Source organism: Musca autumnalis, unplaced genomic scaffold, assembly GCF_047663935.1.
Source record: "Musca autumnalis isolate F117 unplaced genomic scaffold, ASM4766393v1 scaffold_5, whole genome shotgun sequence".
NCBI lineage: Eukaryota > Metazoa > Arthropoda > Insecta > Diptera > Muscidae > Musca > Musca autumnalis.
Genome location: NW_027412088.1, coordinates 184,435,610 through 184,458,740, shown reverse-complemented (window position 1 = coordinate 184,458,740; position 23,131 = coordinate 184,435,610). Strand labels below are relative to the sequence as shown.

Genomic DNA, 23,131 nt, shown 5'->3' with positions numbered 1-23,131 from the left:
TTATGGTAGCAAATTTCGAAGTTTCAAATTTCATGAGTAAACCCTATTAGATTTTGAAAACACAATACAAAAAAGTAAAAATAGAGCTGATGGTCACTTCTACCTTGTACAAATATGCCTTGCCCAAAACCTTATATCAAAACGGACCATTAACAAAACTTCTAGTTCTGGATGTTTATTCGAGCCATGGCACAATAAGAAGGTACAGCGCCAAAAACAGCTGATTTTCAGATTAGTTGTCAAAATGCATTATTGTGATTAAAATCGCATGCAAAATGTAAACAAGCATTTCACAACAATGCATTATTGTGATCAAATTTGACGTTTGGTATGATTTGATGTTCTTTCTTATTCCACCATGATTCGAGCCGACAAGATCGCCGATATGTTTCTCCCTTATAGTACGTTTACATATAATCGGATTTAATAAACACACTGGGTTTCAAATGCCAATTCCACTACGTATACATCAAATAAATACTCATAAAGAACAAAAAAAAAAAAAAAACATTCTAAAGGCCTGGGTACATAAGCTGCCTCGCCTGCATGCCTTACATGCTTCAGATAAAAGAATAAAAAAGAAAAGGACAACCAAGTTCGAAATTTGCTCGGCCTTCTTTATTCTTTTACTTTTATTATGTCAGAAACGAAGCAGGCAAGCAAGGCGAGACAGCTTATGTACCCAGAGGCCTTAAGATTTTCGACAAAAAGACCTTTAAGGTCTCAGTATATAAGAAGAATGGTATTTTTGTTTAAGTCATTTCTGACAAAAGAATAAAGAATGTCCCAGACAAATTCGAACTAGGTTGCCATTTTCCATGCTTGTTTCAACAGAAAAGTATGACCCAGCTCACACTCCACTGCATACCCGCTGACAAATGTCTAATTGACTGCAACCAAAATCGAACTTTTTCAGGGCATCTGGCCAAAAAAAGACAGATAGAAGAACTTATATAGGTAATCTATGGACATAGTTACCTCGTTGGGCGCCACCATGGTGCAATGTTAAGCATAAACGCCTTGCATACCACATCACCGTAATTCCTGCATCAATTACAACATCGCGATAGGAGACCAAGAGAAATAGACGAAAGATACACTCGTTCGTCTATTTCTCTTGGTCTCCTATATCGATAGAGGACTTATAGGAAGTTATCTGACCATAGGAAACCTGCCATCTGAGAACGTTGGGCGCCACTATGGCTCAATTAAGATTGAACTACCAGCATCCTTTTGGCAGTGTGTTGTGCGGGCCTGTGCCGCATGTTGGGCAGATGTTTTGCACGGTGTCATCGATCCTTGCCCTATAGGAATTCAGACGGCTGCACCGTACCGAGCGTTGTTGAATCAAAAATACTCTGGTTTGTTGTGGTAGCTGACATCCCTAAGCTGCCATAGATAGGGGATGTTCTCCGAGGACCGCATTCACACGATAGTTGTTTATGGCATCTGTGATTGCTTAATAGGCTTGTTGATCTAAGGATTCTCTTTGTAACGTTGGACCTCTCTTTTTCATCATAAAGATCATGAAGATGCCTCCTGACATGCCTGGTTGGTGAGGTCCAATCCACCATATGGTGATTAGTATGGCTCTCACAAGAACTCCCGAGCAAGTACTGCAACGAAAACATGTCATTGTGTTGCTGTACTCGAAGAATCTTTGTCTCCTCATGTAGATGGTTCACTAAAGACATATACGCGGAACATACTGGCGCCACATAGCTTTCCACAGACCAATCGCTTTATTTGTATTCAACAAGGTTTCTTTATCTCCGCCTTTATCTCTCCTTGACTAATATGTGTGGAGATGGCATGCAGCGCTGTTATCGGCAGCTGGATAGCTATATCTAAAGGCCTGGGTACATAAGCTGCCTCGCCTGATTGCCTTGGTTTCCTGCTACATTCCTGACATAATAAAAATAAAAGAATAAATAAAGCCGAGCAAATTTCGAACTGGGTTGCCCTTTTCTTTTTTATTATTTTATCAGAATCAAGCAAGGCAAGCAGGCGAGGTAGCTTATGTACTCAGGCCTTAAGGCCTGCGTACATAAGCTGCCTTGCCTGCTTACCTTGCTTATTTCTGATAAAAGAATAAAAAAAGAAAAGGGCAACCCAGTTTGAAATTTCCTCGGCCTTCTTTATTCTTTTATTTTTATTATGTCAAAAATGAAGCAAGAAAGCAAGGCAATCAGGCAGAGCAGCTTATGTACGCAGGCCTTTAACGCTGGGCAGGATTAAAGCCTCAAGACAAAAACGAAATTGGTCTGAGACAAGACTTCGGGAGACAGGTTGAGAACTTTAGTAAGATACTCGAAACCGCTGGATGTTTCAGCATTACCATGGAGATTCCATCAGTGCTCCTCGGATCAGTCAGCGTAACGTCGCCAAACGTAACTGAGGTCCTATCTGCCTTCTTTCCAGTGTTCGCGAGTGTCTTAACCGTTGCCCACAATTCACTTATTCCGTCTCCAATGTTGCAATTTCTCAGATGATTTAACCATGTGTTCCGCTTATGCTCACCGACCAACCTGTCAGCTCTTTGGCATCACGCTTATTTGCTAATCTCGTCGCCTCTTCTGGGAAGTTTGTTTTCACTTCGGGTATTCGACCAACAGGTATTTGACGAGGTGCTGCAGCCCAAGAGAAACGACGGGCTGTCAGGTGACATCATTTGCCAAATGGTTATGTCTGACGAACTCTTACACTATCCGCTAATTGTGGTAGGGACGTCCTCAATGACCGTGCAAAATGTAGAGCTATCAATCAGCTCAGCCAGCACTATACCTATCTGTAGCGAGATTCTCTAAAGGCCTGGGTACGTAAGCTACCTCGCCTGGTTGCCTTGCTTTTCTGCTTCATTTCTGACGAAACAAAAATAAAAGAAGAAAAGGGCAACCTAGTTCGAAATTGGGTCGGCCTTCTTTATCCTTTTATTTTATGTTATGTCAGAAATACAGCAGAAGAGCAAGGCAACCAGTAGTGGGATTCTGTAACTAATTTTTGCTGTTATCGATAATTGTCGGTAAAATTAAAATGCTTATAATTTCGATATTTAACGAAATTTTTCGGTATGTTAACGATGAATAAAAAGTAGTCGGTAGCCTCTACCGACACAAACAGTAATGCCAACTTTGCTTTATGTTTTTAGTCATAATTTTGAGATTTAATTTTACCGATTTTTGTCGGTAACAGCAAAATTGAGTTACAGAATCCCACTACAGGCGAGGCAGCTTATGTACCCAGGCCTTAACACATTCTTTGAGTTATCGACAAAAATCGGTAAAATTAAAATGCTTATAATTTCGGTAATTAACGATGTTTTCGGTTAGTTAGCGGCGAATAAAAAGTAGTCGTAAAGTTCTACCGATAGCAAAAGTGTTGTCAACTTTTATTTGAACTTTTCATTCATAATTTTGCGTTTTAATGTTAACAATTTTTGTCGGTAACTCAAAAAATAAGTTAGAGAATCGGACTGCTAGTCCTCTCCGAGGACCGAATGTCACAACTCATGATTAATGCTCATCATGAGTTGTGACATTCGGTCCTAGGAATCGACCAGATGGTTATAACCTTCCAAAAGCGGGCTAATGTTGGGCCTATATGTATACGTTCAGCAACTCTACCTCGCAGTTCTACACCTGACGGCTACCCCCATACATTCCATGTACGGGTAATAAGAGCCAGGCTCAAGCGAACAGGCTGGAAATCTAATTCCTCACCTCCTAAATCACAACGCTGTAAGCTGGGTTTCCTGCATCACTGTGACCTCAGGAAATCCAATCCACTATTTTCTCGATCTTACCTCGGAGTCCATTGCAATTAAGTTGGAAAAAAGGATGCATTTTCGGGGATTGGAACAACAGCGACTGATGTTAAGTGCTGCATGTACGGCTGCTGTTGTGACGACTGCGGGGAATCGCGTATTCTGATGACGACTCACTGGGGGCTGTCATCACGCAGCATCCATCAGCATAGTAGCTGTCGTAGTCCCACTCATGGACGAGTCCAGAACAACCCCTGAGATGCACCCACTCCCGGCATCTATTGCATCTCACAGAAGTTTGAATTTTTCATTGACCCTAAAACAGAGCCTACTTAAATAGTAACAAAAAATGCTTCCGTCAATGAAAATATCTTGTATACGTTGTCTATGGACTTACATTGTTACGTTGGGCGCCACGCAGGTTTTCATTGTTTTAACTTCTGACAGAACATCTATCCAAAGATGAAAAGAACATCTAGAGGAACTTCTGCAGACCTTTAGAAAGACTTTTATCCATAGAATATCTACAGAAATTTTCAACCTTCCAACAGAGGGTCTTTTTTCAAAAGATGATGTATGTATAACATGTCATCTAACTATCGAAAATATAGTTTCATTCACGAAATCAAGTTAATATCAATTTCAATATCAAATTCGTAATAGTACGTTTAGACTTATAAATCCACCCGATTTCAAATGTCAATTCCATAGTATATAAGTCAAATAAATCGTAGTTCTAAAACCACTGGATTTTATTTGACGTATATTGTATGGGATTGACAGTTTAAATCATAGTATAAGTTCATAGTCTAACAGGCGTTTAAATATAAACATTTTCGGAGGCCTATATGTGCGTATACTCACTTTAACTTTAATTTTAATAATCATATACCCCGGTTATACTATGTTTACATTTACGAAATCCACTCGATTTCATCTGTCAATTCCTTTGTGTATACGTCAAATGAAAACTCATATGAAATCGATTGGATTTCATTTGACGTTTGAGCAATGGAATTGACAGTTGAAATCGAGTGGATTTCGTAAATGTAAACATAGTACTACACTATTGAAGGTTAACCCACTGGGTTTAATAGATCCAGTGGGTTTATCTTTGCTGGTTACACTTAGCTTTTCGAGGATATAAACTGTCAGCTGATGTTTGTTTACGTATACATACAGAATAACTAATAAAGTCGTGTGTTACACTTTTACAATTTTTCGTATGAGATATCGTCCCCTCTTTGCTCATATTGGTATATTTTACACACAGCCACAGTTTATACAGTTGGCCATTCAGAGTTCTGTTAACAACATTTGACAACAAACATAATAGATTGTTCATTATTGTGATTTGATTTCCTTTGTATTTTATGTATTTGACAGCAAACTAAATAGTCAGGGCTAACTAGTTTGGGCTGAATGGCCAACTGTATAAACTGTGCACACAGCGATACATTTTTGTATCATGGTATCAATCGTACTTTTTGTTAAAAAAGTGTCTAATGAAAAAATAAATAATTTAATGATTTACTTTAGATTTATTAACTCCATAAAATCTCATGCGACCAATAGTAAACGTGTAAAACACGACAAACTCTGTTGCAAAAACAGTTGCAACTTTTGGTACTTTTTTAATAAGAGTTGAATACAACACTGTATTTTTGGTGGATTTGTGCCGGATTTAAAATAAACCCAGCCATGAGAGGATTTAATTGTTGTATGGCAAATCTGGTCAGATTTGAGCAGATTAAGCAAATAAATCCTCATGAAGTGGGTTAACCCGGCAAAAAGCTGTAGTGTAACCGCGCTAATACGTTCCTCATTTAAGTTTGAATGGTATTAATGTTATAGCTCATTTACATCAGAAGGGTTTTAATAAAACGAATCATTTATGTTGTCTCTTACATTACATTATTTGTGAAATAAACTACGATTTGTTTTCAAAACTCGTTTTTAAGCCATTTTTAATAAGGCGTTATTCACACTCTTCCATTTTAAACATATGCATAATTTTGATCTGCAATATTAAAATATAAAAACCTATAAAAACAACATTTATATGGTTTTGTAAGTGTTAATGTTATTTATTCTAAGGACCAACAAAAAACCTTCATTCCTCCTCAATTTCACTTAAACTCCGTTAAGAAGTAGCATAACCGACATCTTATATTTCAAACAACCCAACCAAAAAGTGTGTATTTACACATATTACAAACCAAAAGTCATTTGTTTAACATTCAAAGTTCAAACATTTGTTTTTAAACGTAATTTATAATAATTTGTTGTTTTTTTTTTCTATGCCGACAATTACCTTCGATTGTTATGGTTAGTGGTTGTCACGCAATCCCCTGTGCAAAGAAAGTCCATAGTTGAAGAAGACTAAATAACAACAAGAGTCCATAATAAAAATCAATAAAATGTCAATTTATTTAGTGAAATATTATTTCAAATCTATACCTGCTGGTCACTAAAATGCAGGCACAAACACATGCATATCATATACACTAATATAGTTTTTGGAGGGAAAATTCTCTGTTGAAATGGCAATGACAGCAAATGAGTTGTTTTTATTTTCTGTTGTTGTTGTTTTTAATTTCCCTATTCTCAAATGGTGTGACAGATTGTCAGTTAGTTGTCCCGCTTTGGTCATTGTAATTGTACGAAAACGAAGATGCAACAAACAATAGCAATAAAGGGTATGACAATAATAATATTAAGCTCACGTGTTTTGTTTTCTTCGTTAAAACATTAACAGAGCATTACTACAATTATAACAGTGAGAGTATTAGGTATTTTCATGAGAGACAAAATAGCGAAGAGATAAAAAGCTTTTCTAATAAAGAGCAATAATGTCAAACTAAACATAGAATATGCTTACATCCAACATGAAATAGTAAAACTATAGTCATTTAAAATCCCAATATCACTGAATACCAAACATGGCACAATTACGAAGGTAGTGGTATCGTAAAATTTTGAATATGTTATGTCAAAACTTTCTTTATGTTATTGGAGAAATTACAACAACTGGTGTGATACCAATACCTTGGTAATGGGTACTTTACACGATATGTTTTTTACATATGAGCTGTCACTTTGCATATACATTTTGTATGGGAGAAGTGACAACTCATATGTAAAAAACATATCGTGTAAAGTACCCATAATTGTGCCATGATACCATGGCACAATAATACAAGTACCACGTCAAAAACATCTGATTATCAGACTAGTTGTCAAAATGCATTATTGTGAATAAAATTACATACAAAAGGTAAACAAGCAATTCACAGTAATGCGTTATGGGGTTTCTACACGGTATGTATTTTACATATTCATGCATAGCAACTGTCACTTTTTTTCGCCCATATGTAATTCCTTCTACACGACAAAATTTTATTTTTCATTCGTTTTCTGTTGTTTTCTTTATTTATATCGCGTACAAACAAAACATCTGTTTACCTTTGGTTGTACAGACGAGAATAGAGCTCGTTCTATTCGAAAAATATACATATGTATGCACATAACACTTTGATGCATTGAAATTTCTGTATGGTTCACATCATGTGTACAAAATTCAGATTTGTAAAAAGTGACAGTTGGTGTGCACAATTATGTAAAAAACATACCGTGTAGAAACCCCATTACTGTGAACAAATTTTGACTTTCGGTGTGGAAAATGGCCCGATTATTGTTATCGAATTAACACATTCTTTAGCGGGGTACACACGATCAGTTTTGACTGTCGATTTTTCGGAATTATCGATAACTGTCCAACCGTCCAGCAACCACAAAATATTTTGTGGTTGCCTGATGACTGACAAAAGTGAACAGCCACACTGGCAAGCAACCGATTATTTGAGCAAAACTGACAGTCAAAACTGATCGTGTGTACCCCAATTTAAGTACAGTATACATTCTCAGTTTTGAATGACGATTTTTTGCCATTATCGATAACTGTCCAACCGTCCAGCAACCACAAAATATTTTGTGGTTGCATGATGAATGACAAAAATGAACGGCCACACTAGCAAGCAACAACATAGCTGTCATTCAAAACTGACAATGTGTATCCAGCTTTAAGTTGGGTACAAAAAAATATTTTGTGGTTGCTGGACGGTTGGACAGTTATTATAATTGCAAAAAATCGTCATTCAAAACTGACAATGTGTACTGTACTTTATTCTGCCATGCATGATACCAAATTAACACATGTCTAATACCCCGTTTGCACTTAACCGAATTAAAAAAAGCCCACTATGTTTCAAATGTCAATTCCATAGCGCAAACGTCAAATAAATCCTCATAAATGCACTAACCCTGCGTTTACACATGACAGGACAACCCAAAACTTGCCTGTGTGACATAGGCGTCCCGATAACTGCAATTATGAATGAAAATCATCGATTTATTTTTGTTTTCCGCTCACATATTTTGTTTTTACAAAAATTTGTTAACCCTACTGTCTGTGAAAAATTCATGGACAGCTGGGAGACAAACGACAAATGTTTATATGTATTAGTGAATCAGCGTTGTATTTTAAGACAAATTGTCTTGTGTAAACTCCTAGTTATTTAATTTGAAAATGCCATTAAATATATGTCAAATAAACTACGTATGTATTTGTCCAAAGCACTTGTTTAGGTGTCAGTGTAAATTAGTTTAAATAGCAACTTGTCAGTAAATAGCAACTTGAACAGGGTAGTTTAAGAGAGTTTAAGAGAAATCATTGAAAATTGTAATTTGGAGAGTTCATCTGACACATGTTGTTCTTGGAGACTACAAATTCCGGTAGTATTTTGTATTAACAGACAGAAAAGTCAAATGAGCATATCGAATGCCATAAATAGTTGGACTGTAATACGATTTCGTGTACATGTGTATACGTTTTCATATTTATTACAGTTACAAATTCTCAGTACAGCAGGTAATTTGGCAGCAAAGGTGTCCTTTAAAGACGACAAAATGTCAACGCCGTTAATTATGCAGTTAATGGTGATATTCAAAAAAGGTATTTAAAGGACTATCTAAGTTTTTAATGATATTTCTAGATTTTTGAAACAATATAGAATGTAAATTTGTAAACAAAATTGCAATAGCCTGTTATACCTTGGTTCCAGGCATTTTTCTAGGCCATGTAAAACAATTGTTGTATTTGCTGTTTGTTTTTTATTAACATTTGTTTTATTTAGTGTTATTATTTACAGGATATCGAAATTTTGTGTAGTTTGTCCGTGCCCAAGTCTATGTTTGTAAATCTATTTACTTACACATATTTATGACCAGCAGAATGAGCAATGTGTACTTGCTACACTTTTCTCTAATGGATTTTTAGTGTTGAATTTTTGTTTGTCCCTCTCTTTCTCTTTTTTGGGTTTTTTTAATGTAACAGCTATACTATGTAAATAAGTGTATGTGTGTGTTTGTGTCTGGGTAGGGGGTGAGATTTTCTGGGCGCAGAGGGAAAAATCAAAATTGTATTTAGTAAAGCCGTTGTTTCGTTTTCTTTATAGCAATCAAAAAGTACACACTTGGATTTTGTATTGTTGTGATAAAATCATTATTAATCACTCTGTTTTTTACAGTGTGAATCAAAATTATAGCACATGTATTAATTAGTTAATCTAAAGGTATGTTTACATTTTACGAATTTTAAGAAAAATTTACATTTACATTGAAAATATTTGAAATTAATAACGGATTTGATGTAAACATGATCTTAAACATAGTTTACACTGACACCTTCCTTATTATATTGGCTCGACCTTCTTTATTCTTTTATCAGAAGCAAGCAAGGCAAGCAGGCGAGGCAGTTTATATACCCAGGCCCACGGCACAATTACCCAGGTAGTGGCATCGTAAAATTTTGAATATGTTATGTCAAAACTTCCTTTATGTTGTTGGGGAAATTACAACAAAAACATTTTTTTTTTATAAAGGGATTTGACTTTTCATATTCGATCAGCTGGTGTGATACCACTACATGGTAGTTCTGCCATGCCCAGGCCTTATGTTTGAGGTGCTGTGGCTCATAGCGCAATAATAACCCAGCAAAATTTATTTGAAGTTGTTCTATGGGAAATAGTGATTGCATAGTTTTTTTGAAGCAATCCATGCGGGGTCGTAAAAAATGCACTCCATTTAAACATTTCAGAAGAAATTGCGTAGAGAACCCTACAAGAAAGCCTGTTTTTCGATCCCTACAGACAACGACTTTATTTCTTCCAAAGGCAAAAAAAGAGTCTATATTTCTAACATTTTGTTATTAATTAAAAAACAGATCTTTTGTGGTAGGATGGTGAATTGTTTTAGTCATGGCACAATTACACAGGTAGTGGCATCGTAAAATTTTGAATATGTTATGTCAAAAATTTCTTTATGTTGTTGGGGAAATTACAAAAAAAAAATAATTTTTTTTATAAAGTGATTCGACATTTCATATTCGAACAGCTGGTGTGATACCACAACCTTGGTAATTGTGCCATGATTTTAGTACGTCGCCTTGAATATTAGGTATGGGCGTAATGAATTTGGTCTGTTCCAGTACCGCAAGATAATTTTTTAAAAATTAAATATCGATAGATAGTTCTGTCTACTAATTTTTACTATTTTTTTTCGATAACATAAAGGAAAAATTTTTATCGTAGTAAAAAGTAGTAGCTTCTTGCAGGTTCTGAAACAGAGCATTTATTGTGAACAAATTTTGTCGTTTGGTATGATTGATTAGGTGTGTTCGATAACTTCGCAAGTAAAAAGTATTTGAAAGTTCTTGCAAGTACTTACAACTATTTCTCGTTTCTCTTTTATTGAACAAGTTTGTTATCGAACAGCATTTTGAAAAAGTTTGTACTAATTTGTACATACTTTTGGGTTATCGAACAGACCTATTATAATTCCGCCATGCTGTGACTCAAGTAAGGGGGTAATACTGTGTGCCCGGTATATTGCTTATGGTCAATGAAATAATTGGTTCATATCTGAACGACTTTAGATTTGCTTAGTCCACCATTGACAAGATCGACACTTACCATCTTTTCAATTTGAACGCAGCTTCGAAAGGTATTCTAATCCATATATGAATTTAGTGGATGGGGCTTCTTATGCTCCGAGGCCTTAAAGGCCTGGGTACATAAGTAGACTCACCTGCTTGCCTGCTTCATTTCTGACCTTTAAGGCCTCGGAACATAAGAAGCCCTACCGACTGGCTTCCTTGATCCGCTTCATTTCTGACATAACAAAAATAAAAGAATATGAAGCAAAATCATGTTACAATTATTTCCAGGTAGAGGCAAGTGTTGTTGTACAACAAACGTAACAACCACATAGAAATTTGTTCGCTGACACGCCGACTTTGACATTTGTTCCAGATTTTTTGACGTTTCTGCCATTTTTCCGTTCCCGTACATTTTGGAAAAATGTGTGCGTTGAACTCATTTTTTACAGTTTTCTCTTTTGAACATTTTACCATTAAAAAAGTACTGGAACGAAGATTATATATGCTTATGGCCTTAGCAACTGCGTGCATCCGTGTGAATGCTATTTAAACCTGCTTGATATGGGTTTTCTCCTGTATCGTTGGACCTCCTCGTCTAGAGCGTGGATATCCTTCGTGAAGTGCCTGGGTGTGTCGGGCCTAACCACCAGTTGGTGATTGGGATGTCTCTAACGGTAACACCACAAACCAACCTATCGCGTTATATGTGGTCAACAAGGTTTTTTTATCTGTGCTGGCGGCTAGGGACTTGAGGACCATGTTCCTGCTTTTCAGTTTGTCGCAGATAGCTGTAGCATGCGCGCACGACTTGAACGTAGTGTCGAATGTGACCCCTAGAATTTTGGGGCAGTTTGTGGTCGGAATTCTGCTGCCACCGACCACGACGTTCAACTTTCTTCCAAACTGCGCCGTCCATGTGGTGAACAGAGTGGCCGTAGATTTAGCGGCGGAAATCTACATATTCCTCGCGTGGAAAAAGCTGGTAAGATCGGTTAAATAGGAGTTCAGTCTCTCACAGATGTCACCAGGGAAGGTATCTGACGCCAGGATCGTCCAATCATCCGCATACTTTATGATCTCCATGCCGTCTGGAGGTAGCGGAATACAGGAGAGGTAGAGATTAAACAGTTCCGAATATATCACCCCACCTTGGGGAACTCCCTGTTTCATTCTAAGGGATTTGGACTCTTTGTTCCTGAATTCCACGTACGACTGGCGTCCACACATATAACTGACGTTTCAAGTTTGGCGAAGAGATGTCTGTGCAATGACCTCGAACAGCGTGGAGTGCCTGACAGTATCAAAGTCTTTCGATAAGTCAAGCCCCACCACCACTGTTCTATCACACGGCGGTCTCGGATTGAGTCCTTGACAAATATATGTGGAAATGGCTGTTGTGCTGTGCTGCTTACGGACCTGCCCATTTTCCAGACTTCGAGAACAATGAGGGTGGTTAGCGACAAGTTGAAAACTTTAGTGAGATACTAAACTCCCGGCTCACCAAGATGTTTCAGAAAAATTTCAAAAAGGGTTTTGAATTATCAGGTCATTTTTTTTTTATTTTATGATAAATCCCCCATATAACGTTACCTCACAAGTCCACAATTCAAACCGATATTGTCTGGGTGGTGAAAAAATGTCCTGAGAACCCAAAATTCTTTTGGAATTTCGCACATCCTAAACCATGACCCATGAAAATTGTTGTACTGAGTTATTAACTGGATAATTGCACTGTATGTATAAGCGGTTTCCACCGTATTTTGATTTAAAATGAAACAAGTAAAAAAGCGTTAAGTTTGGCCGGGCAGAACTTTTCATACCCTCCACCATAAAATATTCTAAACTAAAATGGAATAATTAGTTTTCATTCCTGTCCCCAAATTTAAGTGGGTACGTTAAAATGTCAGATAATGTACATAAAATGCTTCATTAGGGAGGCCCTTTTTATACCCTATACCACACAGTGGTAAGGGGTATTATGTCTTTGTGCATTTGTATCTAACATACAAAAGGAAACGAAATAGACCCACAGTTCCTTTTGGGGATATACATATAATCACTTTCTGAGTCGATTTATGCGTGTCCGTCCGTCTGTCTGTCTGTCCGTCTGTCCATGTATTTTTGTTCGCAACATACAGGTCGCATTTTTTGTCCGATTCAGCTGAAAATTGGGGACTACAACTTTTTTAGCCATAGGAAGAACGCTATTGCTTTTGGTGAAAATCGGTTCAGATTTGGATATAGCTCACATATATATTTTCGCCCGATTTCACGTATTTGCTGCACCAAACACGCTATATACGTCCAACTTTGATGAAATTTTGAATGTGTGACTGAATTTTGTCTACAAATAAGTGTGCAAAATTATATTGAAATCGGTCCGGATTTGGATATAGCTCCCATATATATTTTCGGCCGATTTCACGTATTTCCTGTACCACACACGCTATATATGTCCGATTTCGATGAAGTTTGGAATGTGTGACCGAATTCAGTCTAGAAATAAATGTGCCAAATTATATTGAAATCGGTTCAGATTTGGATATAGCACCCATATATATTTTCGGCCGATTTCGTGTATTTTCTGCTCCAAACACGATATATAAGTCCGATTTCAATGATATTTGGAATGTGTGACTGAATTCGGTCTGGAAATAAATGTGCCAAATTAAATCAAAATCGGTTAAGATCTGGATATAGCTCCGATTTATATTTTACATATTCACAGTGGTGTAGGGTATCATATAGTCGGCCCCGCCGACTTTGATCCTTTCCTTACTGGTTTATGGTGCCTATATCTAACTATGTATGTTGACAATTTTTAGTGGGCTAGAAATTGGGAAGTACCGTTATATAGGGGTTATAATAAAACATGGACCTATGTTCGGTTAAACATTTTAAGTAAAATCACAAAGTACCGAAAATCGGGAGGTATCGTTATATTGGGGCTATGTTGAAAATTGTTGATGTAGATGTGTGGTGACCACTACAACCTTCAAATGTCAAATTACAGTTAGTTCGGTTAAAAATTGTAGCTAAAATTGCCAAATTACTGAAAATCGGGAGGTACCGTTATATAGGGGCTTTATCCATACATGAACCTTTCTTGACAATTTTTGGTGGAGAGGTGTGGTGACCACTAAGAACTTCAAATGTCAAATGTTCAAATTACAGCTAATTCGGTTAAAACTTGTAGATAAAATTGTCAAAATACCGAAAATCGGGAGGTACCGTTATATGGGGCTATACCAAAACATGGACCTATGTTCATAATTTTTTCGAATATACGTTTTTTGGTCACTATGAACCCTAAATACCAAATTATAGCTATTTCGGTCTAGAAATGTGACATAAAGCGTCAAAATACCTGAATCGGGCGGTAACGTTATATGGGGGCTATTCCAAAACATGGACCTATGTCCACAAGTTTTGTTATATAAGTTTATTGACACTTAAGAACCATAAATGTCAAATTATAGCTAAATCAGCCTGAAACTGTAGCTAAAAACTTCAAAATACCGTAAATCGGGGGTTACCGTTATATGGGGGCTATATCAAAACTTGGACCTATATACATAATATTTGTAGATATGTATGTTGTTTGCCCCCAAGGAACCCTTAATGCCAAATTATAGCTAATTCGGTCTGCAAATGTGGCGAAGAACGTGAAAATACCTCAAATCGGGAGGTACCGTTATATGGGGGCTATACCAAAACTTGGACCTATATACATAATTTTTTGTAGATATGTTTCTTGGCCTCCAGGAACCCTAAGTGCCAAATTATAGCTAATTCGGTCTGCAAATGTGGCGAAGAACGTCAAAATATCTCAAATCCGGAGGTACCGTTATATGGGGGCTATACCAAAGAGTGGACCGATATAGCCCATCTTCGAACTTGTCACTAGTATTTGTAAACAAAACAAAAAAGTGTCAATAAATTATTTTAATTTCAAAAACAAATATTTTTAGATTTGGTTACATATGGTCTGTTCCAGAACTGCAAGAATCTACTAATCTTGACTATTTTTTCGATAACATAAAGGAAAAATTGTTATCGTAGTAAAAATTGTAAATTCTTGCCGATCGATAATTGCAAGCAGGAAGAATATTTGTTTGTGGTCGCTAAAAATTTGATGAAAAATGAAAGGCTGCTTCAAACTTTTTTTGCCTTTTTGTGCCACCTGCTCTCCATCGCGAAAACAAGTTTTAACACAAATGCTCTGTTCCAGTACTGCAAGAATCTACTAATTTAGTATTCTTGCAGTGCTGGAACAGACCAAAAATGTCTTTTGGATATTACAGGAGAGTCAAAACAGATGGCACTTAATTCTACCTGTAAATTATTGTACCATGGTTTGAAATCAAGAAAAATTAAAGCTTTGTTCCAATTTTTACGACTTTTACACATTTTACCCGAATACCCGTTCCCGTACACAAAAAAGTTGTTAAAATGATTGCTTGAGTGAATGAGTATTCCCATTGGCTCAACTTCATTTATTACCCTCTATTACAGAGAGTAATGTTTTTCAAAACGAACTGACAGTGTTGCAAAATTTTACTGATCGCTACCAATATCATGATTTCATCCCGGCGAGGGAATTATCAATTGGCTTCTCAGTTTTTGAAATAATGCCTTTTTAGTGAAAAACCGAACTCTTTAAGTGTCTAGTATTCCCAAATGAATGAGAATCACACTCACTTTTCGGCTTTTCCAAAGAAACACCAAAATCAAAATATTCTGCAACATGTCAGCACGTATCAACTAAGAATTCGTCGAATTCTGTGAGTTGAAAATAACATCACCACAGTTGCCTGTGAGGTTGTTATTGGAATTTTGTTTATAACAAAGCTCCATTCGCCCGTGCCTCGGCTGTTTTTTGTTTGTTTTGTTTATTGTTGAAGATTCAATCTCATTTTCGATTGCTTGAGTGGAGTATTCCCCCATTGGCTCAACTTCATTTGTTAAAATGTTCACTTCTCTTTCAACATAAATGGCGCTGAATGACGCTCTGTTTAAAAACTTTTTACTCGACAAATTTGAGCGTGTAAAAATAGTAACATGGTTGCCGGCGTCTGATTGGCTGTTTTTCCATTTTTGCGTTCCCGAACTTTTCGAAAAAACTTTTGTCGGAGAACAATTTTTCTCTCGTTTACAAGTATTACTATTAAAAAGTACGGTAACAAAGCTTAAGTGTAAACACCGAGGTGTATTTCAGGATTTCGTGAAATCCAGTGGATTTCGGAGCAAGAGTGTAAAACAGCCATTATACATTGTTTCTCGAAAATGCTACTAAATGCATCAGAAATAAAAATTATACATGTTTGCTTCCTAATTTTTTTTTTTTTTTTTTTTTTTTTTAGATTGATTGCTTTATTTGGATAAATAATATATTACAATTCATAAGTCCCGCGAAGCTTGAGGCTTGTCTGCAGGATAAACTTAAAAATAATAATTCAATTAGTTACATTTACATAGCGTATTGACAGTTTAGCTGTGATACAAATTCCAAATATTATAAAGTTATAAATATTTAAACATGTTTATATATGCGTTAAAACTGCGCAATTGTGACGCTTTACAGTACATAGGTTCGCATTTGTTAAATATTACGGGGTGGTGAAATACAATGATGATGACTTCCGAAGTCAGCCTCTTTTTTGACTTTGGAAGAAATGATCTCACTGCTTGTAGGAATCAACAAACTGGCTTGATTGTAGGGATCATTAAGCAAGTGCTTCTAAAATGTGTCGAACGATGTCCATTTTTCATAACTCTGTGTGGACTGCATTGAAAGATGTAGTGAAATCATAACTATACATTGCACCCATGGTGGAATAAGAAGGTGTTACATCAAATCATGTGAAACGTCAAATTAGCTCACAATAATGCATTACTGTGATTTGCTTGTTTACATTTTGTATGTGATTTTATTCACAATAAAGCATTTTGACAACTGTTATGAAGATCAGCTGTTTTTGGCGTTACACCTTATTATTCCACCATGATTGCACCACTTCCAATTTTTTTGCTGGGTACAATTGAAATCCAGTGGATTTTGTTAAATCCGGTCATATTTAAACTAAAAGTACGTTTACATTTACGAAATACACTCTATGAGTTTTCATTTGTCGTATACGCAATGGAATTGAAAGTTCAAATCGAGTGGATTTCGTAAATGTAAACGTACTATAACTATATAAGTACGTTTAAATACATAAATGAACTGGATTTAAAATGTCAGTTATATGTCCAACTGGATTTTATTTGACGTTTACGCTATGGAATTAACCATAGCGTAATAAGAAGGTGTTACATCAGTTGCTCAGTCTAATACTATGTTTACATTTACGAAATCCACTCGATTTCAACTGTCAATTCCATTGCTCAAACGTCAAATGAAATCCAATCGATTTCAGATGAGTTTTCATTTGATATATACACAAAGGAGTTGACAGATGAAATCGAGTGGATTTCGTAAATGTAAACATAGTATAAAGTCAAAATGTGTTCACAATAACGCATTACTGAAATTACTGCCATAGAATTAACCATGGCAGAACTACCAAGTAGTGGTATCACACCAGCTGATCGAATATGAAAAGTCAAATCCCTTTATAAAAAAACTATTTTTGTTGTAATTTCCCCAACAACATAAAGAAAGTTTTGACATAACATATTCAAAATTTTATGATGCCACTACCTGGGTAATTGTGCCATGGAATTAACCAAGGCATATTTATATAAGGCATATGCATGAATTACAACAACTAACAAATTTACAAAAACAACATTGTTGTTATTGAAAATTAATTGTCAAAGAAAATATTGAATAATAGGATCATTCCAAAAATTTTTTCAGGAAAATATAAATACATTTTGAAAATCCTCTAAAATAGAAAAAATTTGAATCAAAATGTAAATATAACGCATTCAGAACTCTCGTAGGTAATTTTTATTATACGTTTAGGATGAAATGCAGTATATTATGGTAGCAAATTTCAAGTTTCAAATTTCATGAAAACTAAATTTACAAAAAAAAAAGTAAGAATACAGCTGATTGTCACTTCTATGCCTTGGAATTAACAGTTGATTTCGTAAATCTAAACGTATAGTACATTTACATACAACCGGATTTAATAAACCCACTGGGTTTCAAACGTCAGTTTCATTGTGTAGACGTCAAATAAATCCTCATAAAGAAGGTTATCCCGGCAAAAGGCTATAACATAAACATGGCCTTAACCCGGCAAAAAGTTAATAAACTATAAGTTTAGCCTAGCGTATATTATCGTGTTAATCTCAATCTTTTTGAACGATGTTTTCATACATTTTGCGTCAAATGAATCAAGACATATCTTCACATAAAGATATGGTATAAACGCGCCTTTAAAGGTATCAGAGAGTCACACCAGAATCAACCTAACCTAAAATGCATTTTACATTTTTAATAGAGGTTTAAAAGTATATAATCAAAGTTCCACTTGTTTACGAATTATTTAAATTTTCTCTTGATTGGATATTGTTTGGAAAAATAATTAGCACTTTTCATTTAATTTAGTTAGTTTGTTTCACAACATTTCAATCCATGTGTTGTTTTTATCAAAAATTACTTAAAATTTCAAAAGATGCTAAAATCATGGTCTTTCATTTTTTTAGTGATTTTTGGCACTTTAAGTCTCCGCTGAATACTGAGATAATATCCTGGTGGTGGTGCTGCTGCGGCAAGTAACAAGCACCTAACACACTCATTGTTAGGACATGAAAAATACAGACACAAGGAAAAAATCAATTGAATTTTGTTTTGTCCCTCAGATGCCTGAGGAGAAAATTTTCCACTCTATGATTTGGTTTTTGTCGATTTTTCACTTCATTGTTATAATAAATTGCTATTAATAGCAATTTTAATTGGTTGATGGTTTCTTTTTTCATCGAGCACACACGCACGGCGATAAGCATTTACCAAACACGCACAAACACACACGTGTTAATTTGATATCGAATATTTAAAGCTTACATTCCTTTGCTTTTTGCCAAAGGATACCATTTCATTTTTTTTTTTTAATTTTCTAACATGTTCACTCACTCGCTCGTTTACACACACACACGACGTTAACTTATATTGTATTATTATCACTAACAATTAATTATTATTTTTAATTTATTTTTAGGATTCTCTTTTTATTTTGGGCTTTGAGATTCCTTGTTTTTTCATTATTTATTTTTTTTTCTTCTACTTCATGCTGTTTAGCGTTATGGGGTTCTTTACGTTTTCATTTTTACAAAGGAACTAACTAGTCGTCGTCTTCAATCATAACTTGGGTTTTTTTCTTTCCATTGGCATTGCCTTTGGTCCTGTGTGCCATTGCGGCGTCATGTGCGTTGTCCTCTCATTGTGTTAAAAGAAGTCTACAAAACGAGAATTTCTCCCCCACCACATTGCGAGAGAAAGGACACTGAGAAAGTAATGTCATTGTTATGTTAAATGTGTTGTGGGGGTAACTTTTAGAAAAAAGAGCTTTTTTGATTTGTTTACGTTTTTCTCAACTCCAGCTGTCAGTTTCACATTAGACAAGGAGAGTCTTTTTGGATTGTTTGTTATGGGAAAATAAAAACATGCAATATGAAATGCTTTGGGGAGGTGTAATGACCTTTTATTAATAATATTCTTTTACATATGTTTATTTATAAATAAGATATATGTATGAGTGTTTGTATGTGTGAACCATGGTGAGGTTGTTAGACCAGCTAATGTCTACTTTTGCAGTCAAAATATATTTTTAATTACAATTAAATAATATTTCAGTTCCATGCAAAATATATTATTCTGTTGCTTTATCAATTTCCTTTATGCTTCTTTACTTCAAAAATCATACAATTGATATGGAAACAGTTTACACCTTATACTACTTTTGCCAGTTTTACCATTTTGAAAAGTAAAGGGGCTGATCTTATCTGTCTGACCATGGACAATAATGGAAAGGTAGGTCAGGGGCTGGATTCCTGTTCTATAAAAATTTGAAATGAAAAATATTTCCTATATAATATTTTTATTTGACATTTTTTTTCTTTATAAAACTTTTCATTTCACATTTTCATAGAAACAGAATTGAGTCACAGGTCTGAATGTCGTCAAAAATACAACCCCGTAGCAATGGCTTAAAACGTCAAATGAGATGGAGCAATAATAAAGGTAGATGTGCCTGCACATTTAGATGGTTTTACATATTGTCCGACACATTCAATTAAATAATATCATGAAATTAGGTGTACTTAGATCGAGTTCCCCACTACAGCAATTTCATAAAAGGAAGAAACACAATGGATTTTTCTTCCTTGCGTTGCATCATTTCGGATAAGAGAATAAAGAACGGCCAAGACGAATTTGAATTAGGTTGGTTTTTTTAGTTTTTCTTTTACTGGAGCAAAGCAAGCAACAGACTGATTGTATTTCTACCTTAATTTCATGCAAGTAAAATTTATATAAGGTATATGCATGAATTACAACAACTAACAAATTTACAAAAACAACATTGTTGTTATTGAAAATTAATTGTCAAAGAAAATATTGAATAATAGGGTCGTTCCATTTTTTTTTTTCAGGAAACATAAATACATTTTGAAAATCCTCTAAAAAGGAACAAATTTGAATCAAAATGTAAATATAACGCATTCAGAACTCTCGTAGGTAATTTTTATTACACGTTTAGAATGAAAAGCAGCATTTTATTGTAACAAATTTCTAAGATACAAATTTCATGAGTAATCCCTATTACATTTTGAAAACTAAATTTACAAAAAAAAGTAAGAATACAGCTGATTGTCACTTCTACCTTATATAAATACGCCTTGATTTCATGAAATTAGTCCAATGAAATCACTATAGTGTAGACCCATGGTAGAACAAGAAAAGGTAGCAGCAATACCCAGCTGACTGAACTGGGCTGTAATGTTAGTGTCAAATTCTATACGACATTTTATATATTTATTTCTATGTTCGATGTATATTAGGGATATATATTTTTTGAAGAACAAATTTATTCATACAAAAAAAAAACTATTTCCCATAAAAACTCCTTCATATCATTGACATGTAACCTCCTCCAGGTCCGAACAACATGCCGCACACTAAAAAACCGCATATAGAGGCGGTAAAATATTTGTTAATATGCGTGGTATTTTGTTAAACTTGAAAAGAATAAAGCCCTAATAAACGTGTGCTATTTTGATTTCAAAAACAAACGTTTGAAGCAGCTTCTCTTTTTTCAACGAATTACATTTTTGCAAGAATTTTACTTTCCGCGAGAAATTATGCATTTAGTGGAATAATATGGAAACATTCAAATTGAAAATCTAACGAATTTTAATTCATGTTTTCCAAAATATTTAATCAAATGTGAAAAAATATTAATTTTTTAAATTCCAATAATTTACAGACAATTCCTTGTTTTGTTTACATTTATTTTTGACACTAGCGTTATAAACGAAAACAAATTCCTATGTGGTTGTTGTTGAGTTGTATTTGTTGTAGTACTTACTTTACCTGGTTTGTTCTACCCATGGCACAATCATACAGGTAGGCGCATCAGCCCAGCTGATGTACTGTGAGCTGTCAAAAAAGTTGTTGCAATTAAAACACACAAAATTAAAAAAACAACAATTTAAAAGAAAAATTGTGAATTTTGGATGGATTTTTGTAATAATGTATTTATTAATAACTGCCTAACAAAATTTTGTTGAAAAAATTGTGTGAATCGCTTTATTTTTAGAAATCATTTTTGACATTTCACAGTACTGAACTGGTTTTTGTTGTAGTTGTTGGCTGATGCATCTACCTGGTAATTGTGCCATGGTTCTACCATGGTCGAAATCAAAACTGGTGATGGGAAGACAATATTCACTTTTTGGACAAGGAAGCTAAATCAGTTGCACTTGTATTAAATTGAAAGCGGAGGAAGTGAACTCAGTTGTGGTTGAATTTAATGGAGTCTTCTTATGATGTGAACAGCATCGAAACATAAGGTGAAGTTCTGACTCCAAATTGCACGACTTCCACATATCGAAAAGTTTACGGAATAAAAGTAAGAATTTGTTGACTATCATTAACTATTTTGTTAAATAATTACAGAATCACCAGTCTGACACGTCCATTAAAATCCTCTATTCCACCACTTACCTCTACAATTAGAAAACACTATGCAATAAAAAATTAGAGAATTTTCTTAATAATATTATGGCCGGAAATGGTCAAACAACCGTTATTTGAATGTTTGTCACTGCCCGTTCTATTTTAAACTAAAAACAAAAGCACAAATTTTAAATTACGCTCCACACATAAAAAATAGAATCTTAACACGTTGTCTTGTCCACAATCAATTTTTAGTGGGGGGGTTTCATCTATATACACACATACTCATGGAAAACTGTTGGTGCATTTTATGTGTATGTGTGACTACTTCCCAGTTCGATGATAGAGGCGTGTTTTAGTTGAGAATTTGACAATATTTAGAATGAGAAAACCTATCAAATGGAGAGCTTAACGTTATATTTACATTGCAGCTTTTTGCCGGGATAACCTTCTTTATGAGGATTTATTTGACGTAGGTTTAGGTTTGAGTAAGGTTTTGTGTCATATCTGTTAAAAGAATAATGCCATGTTAGAATAAGAAAAGGTAGCAGCAATACACAGCTGACTGAACTGGGTTGTAACGTTAGTGTCAAATTTCATATGACATTTTATACATTTATTTCTATTTCGATGTACATTAGGGACATATATTTTTTGAGAAAAAAATATATCATTCGGAAAAAACCATTTCCCAGAAAGAGTTCTTCATATCAATGATATGTAACCTCCTCCAAGTTCGAACGATAAGCCGCGCAGTAAATCCCCGCTTGTAGAGGCGATACAACGTTTGTTAATATGTGAGGTATTTTGTTAAAATTTAAAATAATAAAGCCCTAATAAACTTGTGCTTCTTTGATTTCTAAAACAAAACATTGAAACAGCTTCTCCTTTTTTATGAATTTCCTGCGACCCCAAACTTTTCTGCAAGAATTCTACTTTCTGCGAGAATTTATGTATTTAGTGGAATTGTGGCGGCTTGAAAATACTCAATTATTATTTACTTTACAAATATTATTTTTATTTCATCAAGTTGCCTTTGGCTTTGTAATTTTCTATTATCAACTTAGCATTGATTTTCATAATTTATGTATTTTGTGACAAACAAAATAATTTTCATTTTTCTAGTTAGTTCTAATTTGTCTTTTGAAAAATAAACATTAAATTTTTTATAAAATTAAATTGTTGTGGATTTATTCATTTTTACCCAACAAATTGGTGACCTCCGACAAAAGAACTCAAATAA

General features: G+C 34.9%; 1 protein-coding gene across 7 annotated transcripts in view; it reads right to left on the bottom strand.

Moving 5' to 3' along the window:
• The window catches only part of LOC141404958 (transmembrane protein 164-like), a 28,668-nt gene extending 6,583 nt beyond the window's left edge, over window positions 1-22,085 (bottom strand). Inside the window, exons 1-2 of one of the 7 annotated variants that reach the window (XM_073988814.1) lie at window positions 21,937-22,057; window positions 6,078-6,145 (exon numbers count right to left, since the gene is read on the bottom strand). The gene's annotated coding sequence lies outside the window, so the exon portion shown is untranslated. Of the gene's footprint in view, window positions 1-6,077; window positions 6,146-6,223; window positions 6,595-9,036; window positions 9,217-18,834; window positions 21,569-21,936 lie in introns of those variants that run through there. The other 6 variants (XM_073988816.1, XM_073988819.1, XM_073988813.1 and 3 more) reach the window with 6 other exon arrangements.
• Between the last annotated feature and the right edge of the window lie 1,046 nt (window positions 22,086-23,131).